The sequence below is a fragment of the Oncorhynchus mykiss genome, chromosome 17 (assembly GCF_057628025.1).
Source record: "Oncorhynchus mykiss isolate SJ-2025 chromosome 17, ASM5762802v1, whole genome shotgun sequence".
NCBI lineage: Eukaryota > Metazoa > Chordata > Actinopteri > Salmoniformes > Salmonidae > Oncorhynchus > Oncorhynchus mykiss.
In genome coordinates, this window is record NC_143038.1 from 22778813 (window position 1) to 22801503 (window position 22691).

Below are 22691 nucleotides of genomic sequence, written 5' to 3' on the forward strand. Positions count from 1 at the left end.
TGTCTCCTAGAGATGAACGTACCTTGGTGCGAAATGTGCAAATCAATCCCAGAACATCAGCAAAGGACCTTGTGAAGATGCTGGAGGAAACGGGTACAAAGGTATCCACAGTAAAACGAGTCCTATATCGACATAACCTGAAAGGCCGCTCAGCAAGGAAGAAGCCACTGCTCCAAAACTGCCATAAAAAAGCCAGACTATGGTTTGCAACTGCACATGGGGACAAAGACTGTACTGGTTTGATGAAACAAAAATAGAGCTGTTTGGCCATAATGACCATCGTTATGTTTGGAGGAAAAAGGGGAGGGTTGCAAGCCGAAGAACACCATCCTAACCGTGAAGCACGGGGTGGCAGCATCATACTGTAGGGGTGCTTTGCTGCAGGAGGGACTGGTGCACTTCACAAAATAGATGGCATGATGAGGCAGGAAAATTATGTGGATATATTGAAGCAACATCTCAAGACATCAGTCAGGAAGTTAAAGCTTCCTCACAAATGGATCTTCCAAATGAACAATGACCCCAAGCATACTTCCAAATTTGTGGCAAAATGGCTTAAGGACAACAAAGTCAAGGTATCGGAGTGGCCATCACAAAGCCCTGACCTCAATCCTATAGAAAAGGATTTGTGGGCAGAACTGAAAAAGCTTGTGCGAGCAAGGAGGCCTACAAACCTGACTCAGTTACACCAGCTCTGTCAGGAGGAATGGGACAAAATTTGAACAACTTATTGTTGGAAGCTTGTGGAAGGCTACCCCAAACAACATTTGACACAAGATAAACAATATAAAGGCAATGCTACCAAATACTAATTGAGTGTATGTAAACTTCTGACCCACTGGGAAGGTGATGAAATAAATCATTCTCTCTACTATTATTCTGACATTTCACATTCTTAAAATAAAGTGGTGATCCTAACTGACCTAAGACAGGGATTTTTTTTTACTACGATTGAATGTCAGGAATTGTGAAAAACTGATTAATGTATTTGGCTATGGTGCATGTAAACTTCCGACTTCAACTGTAGCTATTTTAAATAAAGGCCTTTACAGGGGTGCTTAACTTCTTATGGCTGCAGGGGCAGTATTGAGTAGATTGGATGAAAGGTGCCCAGAGTAAACGGCCTGCTCCTCAGTCTCAGTTGCTAATATATGCATATTATTATTAGTAGTAGTAGTAGTATTGGATAGAAAACAATCTGAAGTTTCTAAAACTGTTTGAATTATGTCTGAGTATAACAGAACTCACATGGCAGACAAAAACCTGAGAAGAAATCTGAACAGGAAGTGAAATCCAAACAGAAATCTGAGGTTGGTTGATTTTCAACCCAGGCCCTATTGAATTCACATTGAGATATGGATGAAGTTGCACTTCCTAGGGCTTCCACTGATGTCAACCGTCTTTAGAAACTTGAATGAGGCTTCTACTGTGTTGTTGGCCTGAATAAGAGCTGACTGAGTCAGGTTACTGGCAGAGAGCCATTTCCTGGTTACATGCATTCCACACGATATCGACCTGCGTTCCATTGCTTCTCTAGACAGAAAGGAATTCTCCGGTTGGAACTTTATTGAAGATTTATGATAACAACACCCTAAAGATTGATTCTATACTTAGTTTGAAATGTTTCTTTGACCTGTAATATAACTTAATAAAGTTTTTGTCCGACGTTCGGCTGGACCAGCACGAGCGTTTGGATATGTGCACCTAATGAGCTAACGAAAATAGCTACTTTGGACATAAATAATGGACATTATTGAACATATCAAGCATTTATTGTGGAACTAGGATTCCTGGGAGTGCATTCTGATGAAGATCATCAAAGGTAAGGGAATATTTATAATGTGGTTTCTGTTGACTGCAACATGGCGGAAAAGTTTATTTATTAGCGCCTTCTCAGCGTTTGCATTAAGGAGAGGTATATCTATAATTCCATGTGTATAACTTGTATTATCATCTACATTTATGATGAGTATTTCTGTTGAATCGATGTGGCTATGCAAAATCACTGGATGTTTTTGGAACTAGTGAATGTAACGCGCCAATGTAAACTCAGATTTTTTTTACATAAATATGAACTTTATCAAACAAAACATACATGTATTGTGTAACATGAAGTCCTATGAGTGTCATCTGATGAAGATAATTCAAGGTTAGTGATTCATTTTATCTCTATTTGTGCTTTTTGTGACTCCTCTCTTTGGCTGGAAAAATGGCTGTGTTTTTCTGTGGCTTGGTGGTGACCTAACAATCGTTTGTGGTGCTTTCACTGTAAAGCCTATTTGAAATCGGTCACTGTGGTGGGATTAACAAAGAGATTACCTTTAAAACAGCATAAAATGTATGTTTGAGGAATTTTAATTATGAGATTTCTGTTGTTTTGAATTTGGCGCCCTGCACTTTCACTGGCTGTTGTCATATCATCCCGTTAACGGGATTTCAGCCCTAAGAATTAACTTCTGTTGTTACTAAAGAACGCTCAGATCAACCCTTAAAGAGATGGGAGGGGCTAAAGCTTAAGAGGGTGTGAATGATGCTGAATGGGTGTAGACAAAGAAGGGCTCTCCGGTAGTAGCGCTTGCTGTTCTTTTCGACTCCACAAATGAGCTTTTAACAAGGCACACCTGCTATTTGAAATGTATTCCAGGTGACTACCTCAAAGATTGTTGAGAGAATGCCAAGAGTGTGCAAAGTTGTCATCAAGGCAAAGGGTGGCTCTTTTGAAGAATCTCAAATATAAAATACATTTCGATTTGATTAACAGATTTTTGGTTACTATCTGATTCCATACAGTATGTGATATTTAATGGTCTTGATGTCTTCATTATTATTCTACAATGTAGAAAATAGTAAAATTAAAGGAAAACCCGAACAATGAGTAGGTGTGTCAACTTTTGACTGGTACTGTATATATACATTGGGGAGAACAAGTATTTGATACACTGCTGATTTTGCAGGTTTTCCTACTTACAAAGCATGTAGAGTTCTGTACAGAAACATTTGTTTGCAATTACAGAGTTCATACGTTTCCTGTAGTTCTTGACCAGGTTTGCACACACTGCAGCAGGAATTTTGGCTCACTCCTCCATACAGACCTTCTCCAGATCCTTCAGGTTTCGGGGCTGTCGCTGGGCAAAACTGACTTTCAGCTCCTTCCAAAAATGTTTTATTGGGTTCAGGTCTGGAGACTGGCTAGGCCACTCCAGGACCTTGAGATGCTTCTTATGGAGCCACTCCTTAGTTGCCCTGGCTGTATGTTTCGGGTCGTTGTCATGCTGGATGACCCAGCCACGACCCATCTTCAATGCTCTTACTGAGAGAAGGAGGTTGTTGGCCAAGATCTCGCGATACATGGCCCCATCCAGCCTCCCCTCAATACGGTGCAGTCGTCCTGTCCCCTTTGCAGAAAAGCATCCCCAAAGAATGATGTTTCCACCTCCATGCTTCATGGTTGGGATGGTGTTCTTGGGGTTGTACTCATCCTTCTTCTTCCTCCAAACATGGCGAGTGGAGTTTAGACCAAAAAGCTCTATTTTTGTCTCATCAGACCACATGATCTTTTCCCATTCCTCATCTGGATCATCCAGATGGTCATTGGCAAACTTCAGACGGGCCTGGACATTCGCTGGCTTGAGCAGGGGGACCTTGCGTGCGCTGCAGGATTTTAATCCATGACGGCATAGTGTGTTACTAATGTGATTTTCTTTGAGACTGTGGTCCTAGGTCTCTTCAGGTCAGTGACTAGGTCCTGCTGTGTAGTGCTGGGCTGATCCCTCACCTTCCTCATGATCATTGATGCCCCACGAGGTGAGATATTGCATGGAGCCCCAGACCAAGGATGATTGACTGTAATCTTGAACTTCTTCCATTTTCCAATAATTGCGCCAACAGTTGTTGCCTTCTCACCAAGCTGCTTGCCTATTGTCCTGTAGCCCATCCCAGCCTTGTGCAGGTCTACAATTTTATCCCTGATGTCCTTACACAGCTCTTTGGTCTTGGCCATTGTGGAGAGGTTGGAGTCTGTTTGATTGAGTGTGTGGACAGGTGTATTTTATACAGGTAACGAGTTCAAACAGGTGCAGTTAATACAGGTAATGAGTGGAGAACAGGAGGGCTTCTTAAAGAAAAGCTAACAGGACTGTGAGAGATGGATTTCTTACTGGTTGGTAGGTGATCAAATACTTATGTCATGCAATAAAATGCAAATTAATTACTTAAAAATCATACAATGTGATTTTCTGGATTTTTGTTTTAGATTCTGTTTTAGAGTCTCTCACAGTTGAAGTGTACCTATGATAAAAAGTACAGACCTCTACATGCTTTGTAAGTAGGAAAACCTGCAAAATCAGCAGTGTATCAAATACTTGTTCTCCCCACTGTGTGTGTGTGTGTTTTGTTCTTCAATTACGTAATTGGATAGGACAGGTGGGTCAAATTATCAACCTGAGGTATGTTGCATGTGACAAACTTTGATACAGGAAACGACTCATAGGAAGAAATTAAATGATGTTCTTAACTATTGTGTCCAGTTACATGAATTGCTCTTATGCCTTTGTAGCAACTCTGTAATTACACTAACAACATTGTATTATGTTGTTACATAGTACTTGTTGTCACATTGCAATTTCTTAAATAAACTGAAAGAACAATATTGTCAATGTAACAATTATACGTTATGTAAAGTGTGACCAAATTATCATATATTCAGTATTACAGAAATGTGAGGGGATGTGTCTGAACTAGGAGAATTTATTTAATATATTCCTTGTTTTATTTGGTCGAGAGCAATCAATATGCACAGTAAATCAAGGATAGTACAAATCACAGTGACAAAAAAATATGGGTTAAATTGACTCGATTGGGAATTATCTTCAGGAGAGTGATACGCTCCCTGGAGTTAGTGTTGATAACTGGAAGGAGTACTTTTTACTCCATTAATAAGAGTAACCAGAGACAGGAACCCAATCCCAAATCGACCCCTAGAACCTACACCATATGCACTTGTGGAGATCTGTCAGGATTTGACCATACAATACAGTGCAACTGACACAGCGCGCAACCAAAACCTGTGGACTCTACTTCACTGCAGCCATGTTAACCCTCGCAAGGCTGCAGGCCCAGACTGCATCCCCAGCGGCGTCCTCAGAGCATGCGCAGACCAGCTGGCTGGTGTGTTTACAGATGTTCTGATGTTCAAACATGCTTCAAGAGGGCCACCATTGTCCCTGGTCCCAAGAAAGTGAAGGTAACTGAGCTAAACGACTACTGCCCCGTAGCACTCACTTCCGTCATCACAAAGTGCTTTGAGAGACTAGTCAAGGACTATTTGCTTACCGCCCAAATAGGTCCACAGACGATGCAATCTCAACCACACTGCACACTGCCCTAACCCATCTGGACAAGAGGAATACCTATGTGAGAATGCTGTTCATCGACTACAGCTCAGCATTTAACATCATAGTACCCTCCAAACTTGTCATTAACCTCGAGACCCTGGGTCTCGACCCCGCCCTGTGCAACTGGGTACTGGACTTCCTGACGGGCCGCCCCCAGGTGGTGAGGGTAGCTAACAACATCTCCACCCCGCTGATCCTCAACAGTGCATTCTGAGCCCTCTCCTATACTCCCTGTTCACCCATGACTGCGTGGCCATGCACACCTCCAACTCAATCATCAAGTTTGCGGACGACACAATAGTGGTAGGCTTGATTACCAACAACGACGAGACGGCCTACAGGGAGGAGGTGAGGGCCCTCGGAGTGTGGTGTCAGGAAAATAACCTCACACTCAATGTCAACAAAACAAAGGAGATGATTGTGGACTTCAGGAAACAGTAGAGGGAGCACCCCCCTATCCACATCGATGGGACAGTAGTGGAGAGGGTAGTAAGTTTTAAGTTCCTCTGCGTACACATCACGGACAAACTGAATTGGTCCACTCACACAGACAGCGTGGTGAAGAAGGTGCAGCAGCGCCTCTTCAACCTCAGGAGGCTGAATAAATTTGGCTTGTCACCAAAAGCACTCACAAACTTCTACAGATGCACAATTGAGAGCACCCTGTCGGGCTGAATCACCGCCTGGTACGGCAACTGCTCCGTCCACAACCGTAAGGCTCTCCAGAGGGTAGTGAGGTCTGCACAACGCATCACTGGGGGCAAACTACCTGCCCTCCAGGACACCTACACCACCCGATGTCACAGGAAGGCCATAAAGATCATCAAGGACAACCAACCCGAGCCACTGCCTGTTCACCCCGCTATCATCCAGAAGGCGAGGTCAGTACAAGTGCATTAAAGCAGGGACCGAGAGACTGAAAAACAGCTTCTATTTCAAGGCCATCAGACTGTTAAACAGCCACCACTACATTGAGTGGCTGCTGCCAACACACTCACTCAACTCCAGCCACTTTAATAATGGGAATAGATGTAAAATATATCACTAGCCACTTTAAACAATAATACCTAATATAATGTTTACATACCCTACATTACTCATCTCATATGTATATGTATGGCGTGGCGGAGATCTTTGTGGGCTATACTCGGCCTTGTCTCATGATGGTAAGTTGGTGGTTGAAGATATCCCTCTAATGATGTGGGGGGCTGTGCTTTGGCAAAGTGGGTGGGGTTATATCCTTCCTGTTTGGCCCTGTCCGGGGGTGTCCTCGGATGGGGCCACAGTGTCTCCTGACCCCTCCTGTCTCAGCCTCCAGTATTTATGCTGTAGTAGTTTGTGTCGGGGGGCTAGGGTCAGTTTGTTATATCTGGAATACTTCTCTTGTCCTATCCGGTGTCCTGTTTGAATTTAAGTATGCTCTCTCTAATTCTCTTTCTCTCTTTCTTTCTCTCTCTCGGAGGACCTGAGCCCTAGGACCATGCCTCAGGACTACCTGACATGATGACTCCTTGCTGTCCCCAGTCCACCTGGCCGTGCTGCTGCTCCAGTTTCAACTGTTCTTCCTGTGATTATTATTATTGGACCATGCTGGTCATTTATGAATATTTGAACATCTTGGCCATGTTCTGTTATAATCTCCACTCGGCACAGCCAGAAGAGGACTGGCCACCCCACATAGCCTGGTTCCTCTCTAGGTTTCTTCCTAGGTTGTGGCCTTTTCTAGGGAGTTTTTCCTAGCCACCGTTCTTCTACACCTGCATTGCTTGCTGTTTGGGGTTTTAGGCTGGGTTTCTGTACAGCACTTTGAGATATCAGCTGATGTACGAAGGGCTATATAAATACATTTGATTTGATGCATATACTGTACCCTATTTCATCTACTGCATCTTTATGTAATACATGAATCACTAGCCATTTTAACTATGCCACTTTGTTTACATACCCTACATTACTCATGTCATATGTGTATACTGTACTTGATACCATCTACTGCATTTTGCTTATGCCGTTCTGTACCATCACTCATTCATATATCTTTATGTACATATTCTTTATCCCTTTACACTTGTGTGTGTGTATAAGGTAGTAGTTTTGGAATTGTTAGGTTAGATTACTCGTTGGTTATTACTGCATTGTCAGAACTAGAAGCACAAGCATTTCGCTACACTCGCATTAACATCTTCTAACCATGTGTATGTGACAAATACATTTGATTTGATTTGATAACGTCCTCTGATAGGCTAGGTGAAAGTTTCACCTGTCAAATCGTCTCAGATCTCCACAATTGCATAAAGTGTAGGATCTAGGGGCCGATTTGGAATTGGGCAAGGGAGTTAAATCTATGGAGTTATCCACAAATGTGGGAGGGGCCTAATATTTCCCAGCATGCCTTGTTGATTTGTTTAATTGTTTGTTTCATTATGTGTTTTCGCATGTACATTGATTGTTTTTGATCTTATGCTACACACAGATAAGAAACATGCATTTTTCTAAACTAATCCAATCTGTAAGTGGATGTAGTTATAGCAACCATTGGTAAGATTGTTGGCTTCCAGAAATTTCAAACCACCTAAACGTGAAATATTCAAATAAACCTGTACATCCTTATAACTCAAATTAACTAAACTGAAAGAGAAATGTTCTCTGCTTGATTGTAAACTTTTTTGTTGTGAATTAACAATGACAAGGGAGTTCATTAAAAACAACACTGAAAATAGTAAAATGGCAAATGGAGTTCAATTTAAGCAACTCTGAGAGTTGGATATTTACTCCATTTAGTTTTGTTTTAACGCCAAAAATATCAACACCATGACCAGTGTAGTTTTAACATAAAATGACGGTGTCCAGTCTAAGTATTGTCACCAGTCATACGACAGGACCTAGGCATTTGTGGTAAGTGCATGAGGCAGCCATCTTCATGCACTTCCTCCATTGCTGCCATGTTGGACAATTTCATTCCAGTTACAATGAAAATGTGAGTGTTATTGTCATAGAACATTTGGTGACAGCATCTTAGCGGCCAAAACGGGACGTCAGTATGGCAACATGGTCCAGTTGTATACTAGTTGTATACTATTTTGTAAAAATAATTTGAGCAACCCGAAAATGCTTAAACTGGTTGTAAATCTGCTTACCTGACCAGATAACAACCAACATATGACATCTTTCCTAAATGTTCAATATATCACTGCTCAGACTATTGTTAGGTTCCTAATACTGTATTGGTTATTAAAGCCACTGCACATACCTGTCTACTCTGACCAGGTAACGAGGAGGTCTGATACTAGATGCTTGGTCCCAGTGCTCTCAGCCCGGGACTGTACAATGGAATCCTGCAATTTAAAAGAAGTATGATAAGCAGAGTGATTTCACTACAGAGACGTAACCTGTCGCAGCAGAGGCTCACCTGAGACCTTATCACTAAAAACACCCTGTGGATTCAATTAGGGAGTCCAGGATTACTGCTGCAGCATCTGGATGAAAAAATATTATTCCCTACAGAGCTTTACATTGCAAATATTGAATGATCCCCCCCCCCCCCCCCCCCGTATGTGCCAATATTCTGTCCTATTTAAAGAGGATATGTTGCATGTGTTGATGGCTTTCAACAGGGAAAAGATAGTTAGGCAACATCTTTTGGTGAAAAATCAGTTCGCTGTGAGACATAACGGTAGTTTCTTACTAATAGGCTACACATATTTATTTGTAACGTACAGTGCTACTGCAATGTATGTTGGTTAGAAACAAGTGATCTGGGGACTCGTGTTTTCCAAAGCTCGAAGGTAACCCGTAGGAGTAATGTTGATCAAAGATTGAGGTCTGGTCTGTCCAGAACCCAACCATGCTCCTCAAAACATGGCCGTATCATAACACATGCTCTATGTTGAAAATATTCGCTCATCGTGCTTAAGAAAAAAAGTTACTACCCACTGGATTTTGCACACGATAGAAGACATACTTTCTCTACAACGTGAATTGGAGTTAGCTCCTGGAAAAACCTGCTGAAGATCAAAGGATCAAACACCTGTCATTTTCAGCCCAGACCCCTGCAAAGAAGTGCCAGCCTGCTCTTGCCTAAGGCAATACACCTGAGCTTTCCATTTAAAATTCCCTTACACTTCACACGGTTGCTATACTTCTGTTATGCTTTCACAGAGATTTTAACACTTCTGTCCCCGGTGACAGTGAACATTACTGCTGGAAAAATGACGGTCAAAAATACAAAATCTGTCATTCAGTTTTATATGAAAAACACATTTATGTCTCATGGAGTGCTTAAATTAATTATCTAGTCAATTAACTCAAAAGTTTGGTTTATCTTCTCAGAACCATTTTGGTTGTTCATGCCATATTCAGTAAGACTACATTTCTTTGATTAAAATTGGACTTGGGATGCATGCACTTTACTCACTCTTAATGGGAATCTTCCTCAGTCAACGAGAGCCTTAGCAATTAACAGACTTAAGAGGAGAAGACTTGGAATGATAAGCTACATGATGCATATCTACGGGAGTATGTCTGTACCAGTATGTTTGAGTCATTTTAAAAGCATTCCATGCATAGGCTGAAGCATTCCCTGGCCCAAAATTAAGCCCTACATTAAAACACCTTGACTTATATTTAAACAAGTTTAGCTCAGATGGACTTCAAGAAGGCGTCCCACTCTCAGAAACAGTCATTCAACAGACCTGGGTCCAAAAAGTATTTGTTTTCTTTCAAGCACTTTGAGCATTTGATTGAACCTGCCAGAAGTGCCAGATGGACAGGGTTTGCACTTTTGGGACTATTCCATTCAACAACTAAAGCGCAACTAAAGCATGATTAAACGCAGGTAAAGTACTTGAAAGAAAATAAATAGTTTTTGGACCTAGGTCTGTTATTTTCATACTGGTACTGAATTGGTCAGGATGGGGTTAAGCAGTTGCAACGCCTTTGTAAATACAGTATAGTGACAGATACTGATAATGCAGAGGTAGCTAAATAATGATACATTTTCTGTAAAAAATGACCCTAGAATGTTTGCCCTTCCGTCACCTCCACAAATGAATGCTTCTGCTATGATTCAATAGGTCCATCTCTGCTCTTGCTTCATACATTACATTGTAATTATGTATTTTTGATGGATAACCCTATAGAAGCATGGGGTTACCGCCAGTTGAAGGGAAAGACATTCTATCAGGGCAGAGGTGGAGCACAAAACATTTGACAGCACAGCATCCACAAATAATAGATGCATTAGGGTAAAACACTAAATAATGATGATGACAGATCTGCAAATACCATGGCTGTCTTCGGGCTAAGCTTTCTCATTGCCCTGTGTCATCAGTCAGCTGCATGAATAGCCTATCTGCAGTGTCGGATCGTTAGTATTGTATTGACATGAACTATTTGGACTGTTGGTGAAATTTGTTCTATGAGGGAAACCTTATATGAAATTCTAGCCATCATGGTTGGAGAAAATTGTTTCTTGGTTAGTTTTTTTAGTTTTTCACTATGCTATCAATCAAAGTACAATGGAACGTTCTATATAAGAACACAATACATAAATAAGAAGGTGTTAATGCCTTGTTCATTTTGCATTTAAACTTTCACGTTGAGCCACACGCATATCTGGTTGCATGAACTACTTTAATGAAAATAGCGATAAAAATAATATATCATCTTAAAAAGTATTTATTATTCTAACGTAACGGGGAAAGGTATTTCATAACATTTAGATAATGGTGTAGGCATGGGCATGCTGAACGGTCACTAATGTATTCAGGACGTCTCAATATTGTTGCACAAAATTATTCTATTCCCCACATATTCAAAAGAAAAATGGTTAATAACCTCAAACGGAGATACGCCAGAAGAATAACAACAACAAAAACATTTTATACCTGGTCAGTGTGTCATTGGGTTACTTTTTGTAGGCTTAGAAAAACCTGCACACCAAAAATCAATGACAGTCATTCGGGAGTAAAATAGAGAACATGAAAACAGATTGCTGATTATTGGAAATATAAATTCCTCCCAACACATAGATAGGCTATATGTCCTATTCGTAATACACATTTTGTAAGAGAGTAAAGACACATACATTCTTTCCTCGGACACTGTAATTATAAGTCAATAGCGAGCTATCCAAAAGTCAAAATGCATTTAAAAAATTTAAAAATCTATGAGAATTGAGGCACTGAAATGGAAAAATATAACAAAATAAAGAGGAACAAAAATAGAGAAAAAGAAGAAAAAAAGAAAAGGTAAGAGGGGAAGAAATTACTCACCAAGGAAAATTTCAAGAGTAAAATTGTTCAAAGAGCAATAAGAGATCAACAGAGGCAGAAAAAGGTACAGTACTGTCACGGCAGCAAGGCAAGCACCGACTGTAGTGAAATTCAGCAAAGAGCCACTATCTGCATGGAGCAAACCATTTCTTTACCATAGGGGTGGAAACAAGGGATCTGTCTCTGCACAGTGCACTGGAAGTTCCATTCCCACCGCATGATTAAGGCAAAGACTATTCACCCCCATGAAAACCATGTGAAATGTTGATAATCGTTTATATGAAATAACATTTTTAACTTTGTTTCCCATTTCAAATTGTGCAAACACAAATCACAATTCGAATGACTGCAGTTGACTGCTGAGGTACAATGTAATGTCGTAATTTGTTTGTGCTTAGCACTGTTATCCTACCTGTTAGTGGCTTGCATAATCTCATTTTTCAACGGAATTGATTTGAGTTGGTTTACAAATGTAATGCTTATATTTAGTTTGTGTTGTTACGAACAGGTAATGTAACAATTATACACTGTAATTGCACTGTACCTGCAATTACCATGTGAATACTTAAGAGGGACATAACTTTATACAGCTATAATCCTGATCTTGGTCGACCATCACTGAATCAGTGAATGACAGTGAATGCAGTCTATTCTAATATGCAATTTTAGGATCAAATCAAAATGTATTGGTCACATACACGTGTTTAGCAGATGTTAATGTGGATGTAGCGAAATGCTTGCTCTTCTAGTTCGATAGTGCAGCAATATCTAACAAGTAATATCTAACAATTTCACACAAATCTAAGTAAAGGATCATGTACTGTGTTGGCTGTTTTCGGGCACTTTTAATCAAATGGTAACTGAAATACACCAACTCAAGTGTCCATTTATGGGCTATAATCGATTGGAGAATATATGTTTTTTGACATTTTATTAAGATAGTATGAAAATCAGAAGAGGGTACAGTGGGAAGGATGATCAACCAGAGGTGTGAACCTTGGTCACCAGTGGGAATAATTGCATGGGACTTGTGCTAGGAGTGCTACCACTCAACTATGGCTCTGCACAGAGATTACAAGATATTTGAAATTAGTTCAGTGCAGCATAAATCCATTGGCATGGTCCTCCATGCTGCTAAAATTTTGTGCAGAGTGAACTGAGGGCCAGTGCTCCTTGGCTTTGCAGCGCGCTGCTGATGGGAGTGTCTAACACTACCCCGAAACAGTAGTGTTAGCAGCATAGCCATGGAAAGTAGTTTGGGGGTGGGGGTCGGGATGGGTTTAGATTTTTTTTCAGGGTGTGCTGCAGCACTCCTACTTTCTGTGGCTATGGTTAGCAGTCTGGCTGCCCAGGGTTAATTTTCTCAGTGTTCAGACCGCAAAATATGCTCTCATCTTACAGCAGTGTCTAGCTCTACAGTGCCCTATTTGTCTCTCTTGCATCGACCCACACGTGCACACGGGTGTGTGCACAGCCACGCACGCACCGCCCATACCAGGCAAGGGGGGGTCAGCAAAGGACCATGCCAGTCAGAGACATGCACAGTCAGAATTAAGGGCACGTTATCCATGTGTGGATGTAAAATCTCACAGGCTTACTCAACTGTTTAACTTTACTTGTCTTGGTGTTTCGGTTTAAATGTACACTGTGACAGTGTTAGCCAAGCCTCTGGTCTTAGGACTGAAACAAAAAAATATGCCTTAATGTGGCCTAACATGAAAATATAAGACGTATGGCATGATGGATGTACACATCACACAACAGTGATATAGGAGCAGTTTGTCGAAAGGATTCCACTAAGCACCGAGTCTATATCAAACACTAATTGTCTTATGACACACTATAGTGTGCCATAGGACAATGCCACCGTCTCTTATGACCGAAAAGAGCTTCTGGATATCAGAACAAAATATTACTCCCCTCGTACTGGACAAAGATTTTTTCTTTAAAGAGTCGGACGCGAAGGATTTACTTCAGACACCCGACAAGGCCCTATTCCCTGTCATTCGTGGGAGAAAGAGATGGAGATAGAGGATGTAGGTTAGGGTGCCTTGTAAGGATCCGACAGCAAATGGGTCATCTGCCTCTACCATCGGTCTTATTAGCCAACGTACAATCATTGGATAACAAATTAGACGAGCTACGATCACGAATATCCTACCAACTGGACATTAAAAACGATAATATCTTATGTTTCACCTAGTCGTGGCTGAATGACAACATGGATAAAATAGAAGATAGATGTAACGGTTTTCTTCGTGAGAAGGAGAGTCGGACCAAAATGCGGCGTGTCTATTGCAATCCATGTTTAATGAAGTAACACACTAAACACAAACACTATCAAAACAATAAACTTAACAAAAACCGAAACAGCCTATACTTGTGTAACCTAACACAGAACAATGACATCAGGACACTAAGGACAATCACCCACGACAAACTCAAAGAATATGGCTGCCTAAATATGGTTCCCAATCAGAGACAACGATAAACACCTGCCTCTGATTGAGAACCACTTCAGACAGCCATAGACTTAGCTAGAACACCCCACTAGCTACAATCCCCATACATACACACCACATACAAAAACCCATGCCACACCCTGGCCTGACCAAATAAATAAAGATAAACACAAAATACTTTGACCAGGGTGTGACAGAACCCCCCCCCTAAGGTGCGGACTCCCGAACGCACCTCAAAACAATAGGGAGGGTCCGGGTGGGCGTCTGTCCATGGTGGCGGCTCCGGCGCGGGACGTGGACCCCACTCAATCAATGTCTTAGTCCCTTCTCCTCGCATCCCTGGATAGTCCACCCTCGCCGCCGACCATGGCCTAGTAGTCCTCACCCAGAACCCCACTGGACTGAGGAGCAGATCGGGACTGAGGGGCAGCTCGGGACTGAGGGGCAGCTCGGGACTGAGGCAGCTCGGGACTGAGGGGAAGCTCAGGAGTGAGAGGAAGCTCAGGAGTGAGAGGAAGCTCAGGCAGGTTGATGAATCTACCAGATCCAGGCTGGCTGGTGGTTTCGGCAGATCCTGGCTGACTGGCAGATCCTGGCTGACTGGCAGATCTGGAAGAGTCTGGTCGACTGGCAGATCTGGAAGAGTCTGGTCGACTGGCAGATCTGGAAGAGTCTGGTCGACTGGCAGATCTGGAAGAGTCTGGTCGACTGGCAGATCTGGAAGAGTCTGGTCGACTGGCAGATCTGGAAGAGTCTGGTCGACTGGCAGATCTGGAAGAGTCTGGTCGACTGGCAGATCTGGAAGAGTCTGGTCGACTGGCTGCTCCATGCTGACTGACAGCTCTGGCTGCTCCATGCTGACTGGCAGCTCTGGCTGCTCCATGCTGACTGGCTGCTCCATGCTGACTGGCAGCTCTGGCTGCTCCATGCTGACTGGCTGCTCCATGCTGACTGGCAGCTCTGGCTGCTCCATGCTGACTGGCTGCTCTGGCTGCTCCATGCTGACTGGCTGCTCCATGCTGACTGGCGGCCCTGGCTGCTCCATGCTGACTGGCGGCCCTGGCTGCTCCATGCTGACTGGCGGCCCTGGCTGCTCCATGCTGACTGGCGGCCCTGGCTGCTCCATGCTGACTGGCGGCCCTGGCTGCTCCATGCTGACTGGCGGCCCTGGCTGCTCCATGCTAACTGGCGGCCCTGGCTGCTCCATGCTAACTGGCGGCCCTGGCTGCTCCATGCTAACTGGCGGCCCTGGCTGCTCCATGCTAACTGGCAGCTCTGGCGGCTCCTTGCAGACTGGCAGCTTTGGCGGCATCCTGCAGACAGGCAGCTCTGGCGGCTCCTTGCAGACAGGCAGCTCTGGCGGCTCCTTGCAGACTGGCAGCTCCTTGCAGACTGGCAGCTCCTTGCAGACTGGCAGCTCTATGCAGACTGGCAGCTCCTTGCAGACTGGCAGCTCCTTGCAGACTGGCAGCTCCTTGCAGACTGGCAGTTCTGAACAGGCGGGAGACTCCGGCAGCGCTGTAGAGAAGGAAGGCTCTAACAGCGCTAAACAGGCGGGAGACTCCGACAGCGCTGGAGAGGAGGAGGGCTCCGACAGCGCTGGACAGGCGAGGCGCACTGTAGGCCTGATGCGTGGTGCTGGCACTGGTGGTACTGGGCCGAGGACACGCACAGGAAGCCTGGTGCGGGGAGCTGCTACCGGAGGGCTGGGGTGTGGAGGTGGCACAGGATGGGTTAGACCGTGAAGGCGTACTGGAGATCTTGAGAGCGGTGCTGGCACAGGACGTGCAAGGCTAGGGAGGTGCACAGGAGGCCTGGTACGTGAGACTGGCACCATCTTCACCAGCCGACTAACACGCACCTCAGGACGAGTATGGAGCGCTGACCCAGGTGCCATCAAATCCCCGACACGCTCCGTCAGGCGAATTCCATGTTTAAAACACCAACACAGCAACTCCCTCATTTCTCTCTCCTCCAATTTCCCCATTAACTCCTTCACAGTCTCTGTTTCGCTCACCTCCAACACCGGCTCTGGTCTCCTCCTTGGCTCCTCACGATAAACAGGGAGAGTTGGCTCAGGTCTGGCTCCTGACTCTGCCACACTCTCCCTGAGCCCCCCCCCAAGACATTTTTGGGGCTGACTATGGGGCCTCCGTCCGCGCCGCCTTGCTTGCTTCGCAAACTCCATTCTCCTATATCCTTCCGCGCACTGCTCCATCGAATCCCAGGCGGGCTCCGGCACTCTCCCTGGGTCGACCGCCCACCTGTCTATCTCCTCCCAAGAAGTATAGTCCATACTGTACTCCACTTTGGGCTGTTGTTGCTGCCTGTTGACACGCTGCTTGGTCCCTTTGTGGTGGGTGATTCTGTAACGGTTTTCTTCGTGAGAAGGAGAGTCGGACCAAAATGCGGCGTGTCTATTGCAATCCATGTTTAATGAAGTAACACACTAAACACAAACACTATCAAAACAATAAACTTAACAAAAACCGAAACAGCCTATACTTGTGTAACCTAACACAGAACAATGACATCAGGACACTAAGGACAATCACCCACGACAAACTCAAAGAATATGGCTGCCTAAATATGGTTCCCAATCAGAGACAACGATAAACACCTGCCTCTGATTGAGAACCACTTCAGACAGCCATAGACTTAGCTAGAACACCCCACTAGCTACAATCCCCATACATACACACCACATACAAAAACCCATGCCACACCCTGGCCTGACCAAATAAATAAAGATAAACACAAAATACTTTGACCAGGGTGTGACAATAGAACAGCTACCTCCGGTAAGACAAGGGGTAGCGGTCTATGTATGTTTATAAACAACAGCTGGTGCATGAAATCTAATATTAAGGAAGTCTCAAGGTTTTGCTTGTCTGAGGTAAAGTACAGTGGGGCAAAAAAGTATTTAGTCAGCCACGAATTGTGCAAGATGAGAGGCCTGTAATTTTCATCATAGGTACACTTGGGGCGGCAGGGTAGCCTAGTGGTTAGAGCGTTGGATTAGTAACCGGAAGGTTGCGAGTTCAAACCCCCGAGCTGACAAGGTACAAATCTGTCGTCAATGAAAATAAGAATTTGTTCTTAACTGACTTGCCTGGTTAAATAAAGGTAAAATAAAAAAAATAAAAATAAAAACTTCAACTATGACAGACAAAATAAGAAAGAAAATCACACTGCAGGATTTTTAATGAATTTAATTGCAAATTATGGTGGAGAATAAGTATTTGGTCAATAACAAAAGTTTATCTCAATACTTTGTTATATACCCTTTGTTGGCAATGACAGAGGTCAAACGTTTTCTGTAAGTTTTCACAAGGTTTTCGCAAACTGTTGCTGGTTTTTTGTCCCATTCCTCCATGCAGATCTCCTCTAGAGCAGTGATGTTTTGGGGTTGTTGCTGGGCAACACGGACTTTCAACTCCCTCCAAAGATTTTCTATGGGGTTGAGATCTGGAGACTGGCTAGGCCACTCCAGGACCTTGAAATGCTTCTTACGAAGCCAGTCCTTCGTTGCCCGGGTGGTGTGTTTGGGATCATTGTCATGCTGAAAAACCCAGCCATGTTTCATCTTCAATGCCCTTGCTGATGGAAGGAAGTTTTCACTCAAAATCTCATGATACATAGCCCCATTCATTCTTTCCTTTACACGGATCAGTCGTCCTGGTCCCTTTGCAGAAAAACAGCCCCAAAGCATGATGTTTCCATCCCCATGCTTCACAGTAGGTATGGTGTTCTTTGGATGCAACTCAGCATTCTTTGTCCTCCAAACACGACGAGTTGAGTTTTTACCAAAAAGTAATATTTTGGTTTCATCTGACCATATGACATTCTCCCAATCTTCTTCTGGATCATCCAAATGCTGGAGGACAGATGAGCCTCTTAAAGAAGAAGTTTCAGGTCTGTGAGAGCCAGAAATCTTGCTTGTTTGTAGGTGACCAAATACTTATTTTCCACCATAATTTGCAAATAAACCCCTTAAAATTGTTTTTCTCATTTTGTCTGTCATAGTTGAAGTGTAGCTATGATGAAAATTACAGGCCTCTTATCTTTTTAAGTGGGAGAAGTTGCACAATTGGTGGCTGACTAAATACAGTGCCTTGCGAAAGTATTCGGCCCCCTTGAACTTTGCGACCTTTTGCCACATTTCAGTCTTCAAACATAAAGATATAAAACTGTATTTTTTTGTGAAGAATCAACAACAAGTGGGACACAATCATGAAGTGGAACAACATTTATTGGATATTTCAAACTTTTTTAACAAATCAAAAACTGAAAAATTGGGCGTGCAAAATTATTCAGCCCCTTTACTTTCAATGCAGCAAACTCTCTCCAGAAGTTCAGTGAGGATCTCTGAATGATCCAATGTTGACCTAAATGACTAATGATGATAAATACAATCCACCTGTGTGTAATCAAGTCTCCGTATAAATGCACCTGCACTGTGATAGTCTCAGAGGTCCGTTAAAAGCGCAGAGAGCATCATGAAGAACAAGGAACACACCAGGCAGGTCCGAGATACTGTTGTGAAGAAGTTTAAAGCCGGATTTGGATACAAAAAGATTTCCCAAGCTTTAAACATCCCAAGGAGCACTGTGCAAGCGATAATATTGAAATGGAAGGAGTATCAGACCACTGCAAATCTACCAAGACCTGGCCGTCCCTCTAAACTTTCAGCTCATACAAGGAGAAGACTGATCAGAGATGCAGCCAAGAGGCCCATGATCACTCTGGATGAACTGCAGAGATCTACAGCTGAGGCGGGAGACTCTGTCCATAGGACAACAATCAGTTGTATATTGCACAAATCTGGCCTTTATGGAAGAGTGGCAAGAAGAAAGCCATTTCTTAAACATATCTATAAAAAGTGTTGTTTAAAGTTTGCCACAAGCCACCTGGGAGACACACCAAACATGTGGAAGAAGGTGCTCTGGTCAGATGAAACCAAAATGTAACTTTTTGGCAACAATGCAAAACGTTATGTTTGGCGTAAAAGCAACACAGCTCATCACAATGAACACACCATCCCCACTGTCAAACATGGTGGTGGCAGCATCATGGTTTGGGCCTGCTTTTCTTCATCAGGGACAGGGAAGATGGTTAAAATTGATGGGAAGATGGATGGAGCCAAATACAAGACCATTCTGGAAGAAAACCTGATGGAGTCTGCAAAAGACCTGAGACTGGGACGGAGATTTGTCTTCCAACAAGACCATGATCCAAAACATAAAGCAAAATCTACAATGGAATGGTTCAAAAATAAACATATCCAGGTGTTAGAATGGCCAAGTCAAAGTCCAGACCTGAATCCAATCGAGAATCTGTGGAAAGAACTGAAAACTGCTGTTCACAAATGCTCTCCATCCAACCTCACTGAGCTCGAGCTGTTTTGCAAGGAGGAATGGGAAAAAATGTCAGTCTCTCGATGTGCAAAACTGATAAAGACATACCCCAAGCGACTTACAGCTGTAATCGCAGCAAAAGGTGGCGCTACAAAGTATTAACTTAAGGGGGCTGAATAATTTTGCACGCCCAATTTTTCAGTTTTTAATTTGTTAAAAAAGTTTGAAATATCCAATAAATGTCGTTCCACTTCATGATTGTGTCCCACTTGTTGTTGATTCTTCACAAACAAATACAGTTTTATATCTTTATGTTTGAAGCCTGAAATGTGGCAAAAGGTCGCAAAGTTCAAGGGGGCCGAATACTTTCGCAAGGCACTGTACTTTTTGCCCCACTGTATGTCATAATAAGCCATAGACCACACTATTTACGAAGAGAGTTTTCTATATTTATATCTATATTTTTTGTAGCTTTCAATTTACCACCACAAACCGATGCTGGCAGTAAGTCTGCACTCAATTACCTGTATAAGGCCATAAGCAAACAGTAAAACTGTCACAAATCCCACTTCCTGAGTCTGTGTTTGCCTGTGTTTCTGTCCTGGAGTGTGTTTCCGGTGTCCTGGAACGCACCCTGTCTGGTTGCCGGGCGAATTAGCTTGTTGGGAGATCGATGTTCACCCGCACCTGTATCCCATCAGTAATCTGCACACCTGTCCTGATCATCACCTCTCCCCTTCAAAAGCTCTGACCTGACATCCATTCCCTGCCGGATCGTTAGTCATGAACAGTATGTTGTGCCAGAGTATCAGCCTCAAGTTGGATAGAATTTGTTTTGTTGTTTGTTACGTATTGCTTGCCTTGAACTTACCTCTGTTTGTTCTGTCTTCAGTTACTCACCCGGATCATTTACCCCATTCCCGCCTGGTCGTCTGAGGATTCCGCTTCCCCATTGGATCCACCTATTTACTCCCATCAACTCATCACCGCTACTCGCTACACCACCTGGATATATCTACCCATTCACTTGTAAATAAATACTCTTTTTCCTACTCTCCTTGTCCTGGTCTGCTTCTGGGTTCGATTTTGAAGAATCGTGACAAAAACACTCATCCAGGTGTGGCACTGCTAGTGGTCGGGGACTTTAATGCAGGGAAATGTGCATTTCTACCAGCATGTTAAATGTGCAACCAGAGGGAAAAAAAACTATAGACCACCTTTACTACAGTCTATGACTAGGGTGGTTGGAGTCTTTGACAATTTTTAGGGCCTTGGTATAGAGGTCCTGGATGGGAGGAAGCTTGGCCCCAGTGATGTACTGGGCCGTACTCACTACCCTTTGTAGTGCCTTGTGGATCGGAGGCCTGAGCAGTTGCCATACCAGGCAGTGAGTGATACAACCAGTCAGGATGCTCTCGATGGTGCAGCTGTAGAACTTTTTGAGGATCTGAGGCCCAATGCCAAATATTTTCAGTCTCCTGACGGGGAATAGGCTTTGTCGTGCCCTCTTCATGACTGTCTTGGTATATTTGGACCATGTTAGTTTGTTGGATGTGGACACCAAGGAACTTGAAGCTCTCAACCTGCTCCACTACAGCCGTCGATAAGAATGGGAGCATGCTCAGTCCTCATTTTCCTGTAGTCCACAGTCATTTCCTTTGCCTTGATCACGTTGAGGGAGAGATGGTTATCCTGGCACCACACGGCCAGGTCTCTGACCTCTTCCATATGGGCGGTCTCATTGTTGTCGATGAGCAGGCCTACCACTGTTGTGTCGTCTACAAACTTAATGATGGTGTCATGAGTGCAGTCCTGAGCGGTCCCCGTGTTGAGGATCAGATGTGTTGTTACCTACCCTTAACCTGGGGGTGGCCTGTCAGGGAGTCCAGTATCCAGTTGCAGAGGGAGGTGTTTAGTCCCAAGGTCCTTAGCTTAGTGATGAGCTTTGAGGGCACTATGGTATTGAACGCTGAGCTGTAGTCAATGAATAGCATTCTCACGTAGATGTTCCTCTTGTCCAGGTGCGAAAGAGCAGTGTGGAGTGCAATAGAGATTGCATCATCTGTGGATCTGTTGGGGCGGTATGCAAATTGGAGTGGGTCTAGGGTTTCTGGGACAGTGGTGTTGATGTGAGCCATGACAGCCTTTCAAAGCACTTCATGGCTACAGACGTGAGTGCTATCAGCCAGTAGACAGTTAGGCAGGTTACCTTACAGTTCATGGGCACCGCGACTATGGTGGTCTGCTTAAAACATGTTGGTATTACAGACTCAGTCAGGGACAGGTTAAACATGTCAGTGAAGACACTTGCCAGTTGGTCAGCGCATGCTCGGAGTACATGATTTGGTAATCCGTCTGGCCCTGCGACCTTGTTAATGTTGACCTGTTTAAAGGTCTTACTCACATCGGCTACGGAGAGCGTGATCACACAGTCGTCCAGAACAGCTGATGCTCTCATGCATACTTCAGTGTTGCTTGCCTTGAAGTGAGCATAGAAGTAATTTAGCTCATCTGCTAGGCTCGTGTCACTGGGCAGCTTGCGGCTGTGCTTCCCTTTGTAGTCTGGAATAGTTTGCAAGCCCTACCACATCCGACGAGCATCGGAGCCGGTGTAGTAGGATTCAATCTTAGTCCTGTATTGACGCTTCACCTGTTTGATGGTTCATCTGAGGGCATAGCAGGATTTCTTATAAAGCGTCCGGGTTAGAGTCCTGCTGCTTGAAAGCGGCAGCTCTACCCTTTGGCTCAGTGCGCATGTTGCCTGTAATCCATGGCTTCTGGTTGGGGTATGTACATACAGTCACTGTTGGGACGACGTCCTCAATGCACTTATTGATAAAGCCAGTGACTGATGTGATGTACTCCTCAGTGCTATTGGAAGAATCCCGGAACATATTCCAATCTGTGCTAGCAAAACAGTCCTCTAGTTTAGCATCGGCTTCATCTGACCACTTTTTTTTAGGCTGGTTAAGGGCTTGTAAGTAAGCATTTCACTGTAAGATCTACACCTGTTGTATTCAGCGCATGTGACATAACATTTAATTTCATTGAATCCTGTTAGGTTTGGAGCACCTTTACAAAGGAGATCCTATTAAAAATTATTGGAAAAAATAAAGGATTATGTTGTAGAAATTGTCATGCAGTGCACAACTATGGTAAATTAAGGGTCCAGGATTACTGTACATTATACTTTAGAGAGCTGAGGGC

The 22691-nt window shown here is 43.6% G+C and overlaps 1 protein-coding gene across 6 annotated transcripts in view; it reads right to left on the reverse strand.

Moving 5' to 3' along the window:
* Positions 1 to 11770, reverse strand: part of raly (RALY heterogeneous nuclear ribonucleoprotein) — a 174798-nt gene extending 163028 nt beyond the window's left edge. For all 6 annotated transcript variants that reach the window (XM_090205062.1, XM_090205061.1, XM_090205060.1 and 3 more), the window contains exons 1-2: positions 11666 to 11770; positions 8644 to 8728 (exon numbers count right to left, since the gene is read on the reverse strand). The gene's annotated coding sequence lies outside the window, so the exon portion shown is untranslated. The remainder of the gene's footprint in view (positions 1 to 8643; positions 8729 to 11665) is intronic.
* Between the last annotated feature and the right edge of the window lie 10921 nt (positions 11771 to 22691).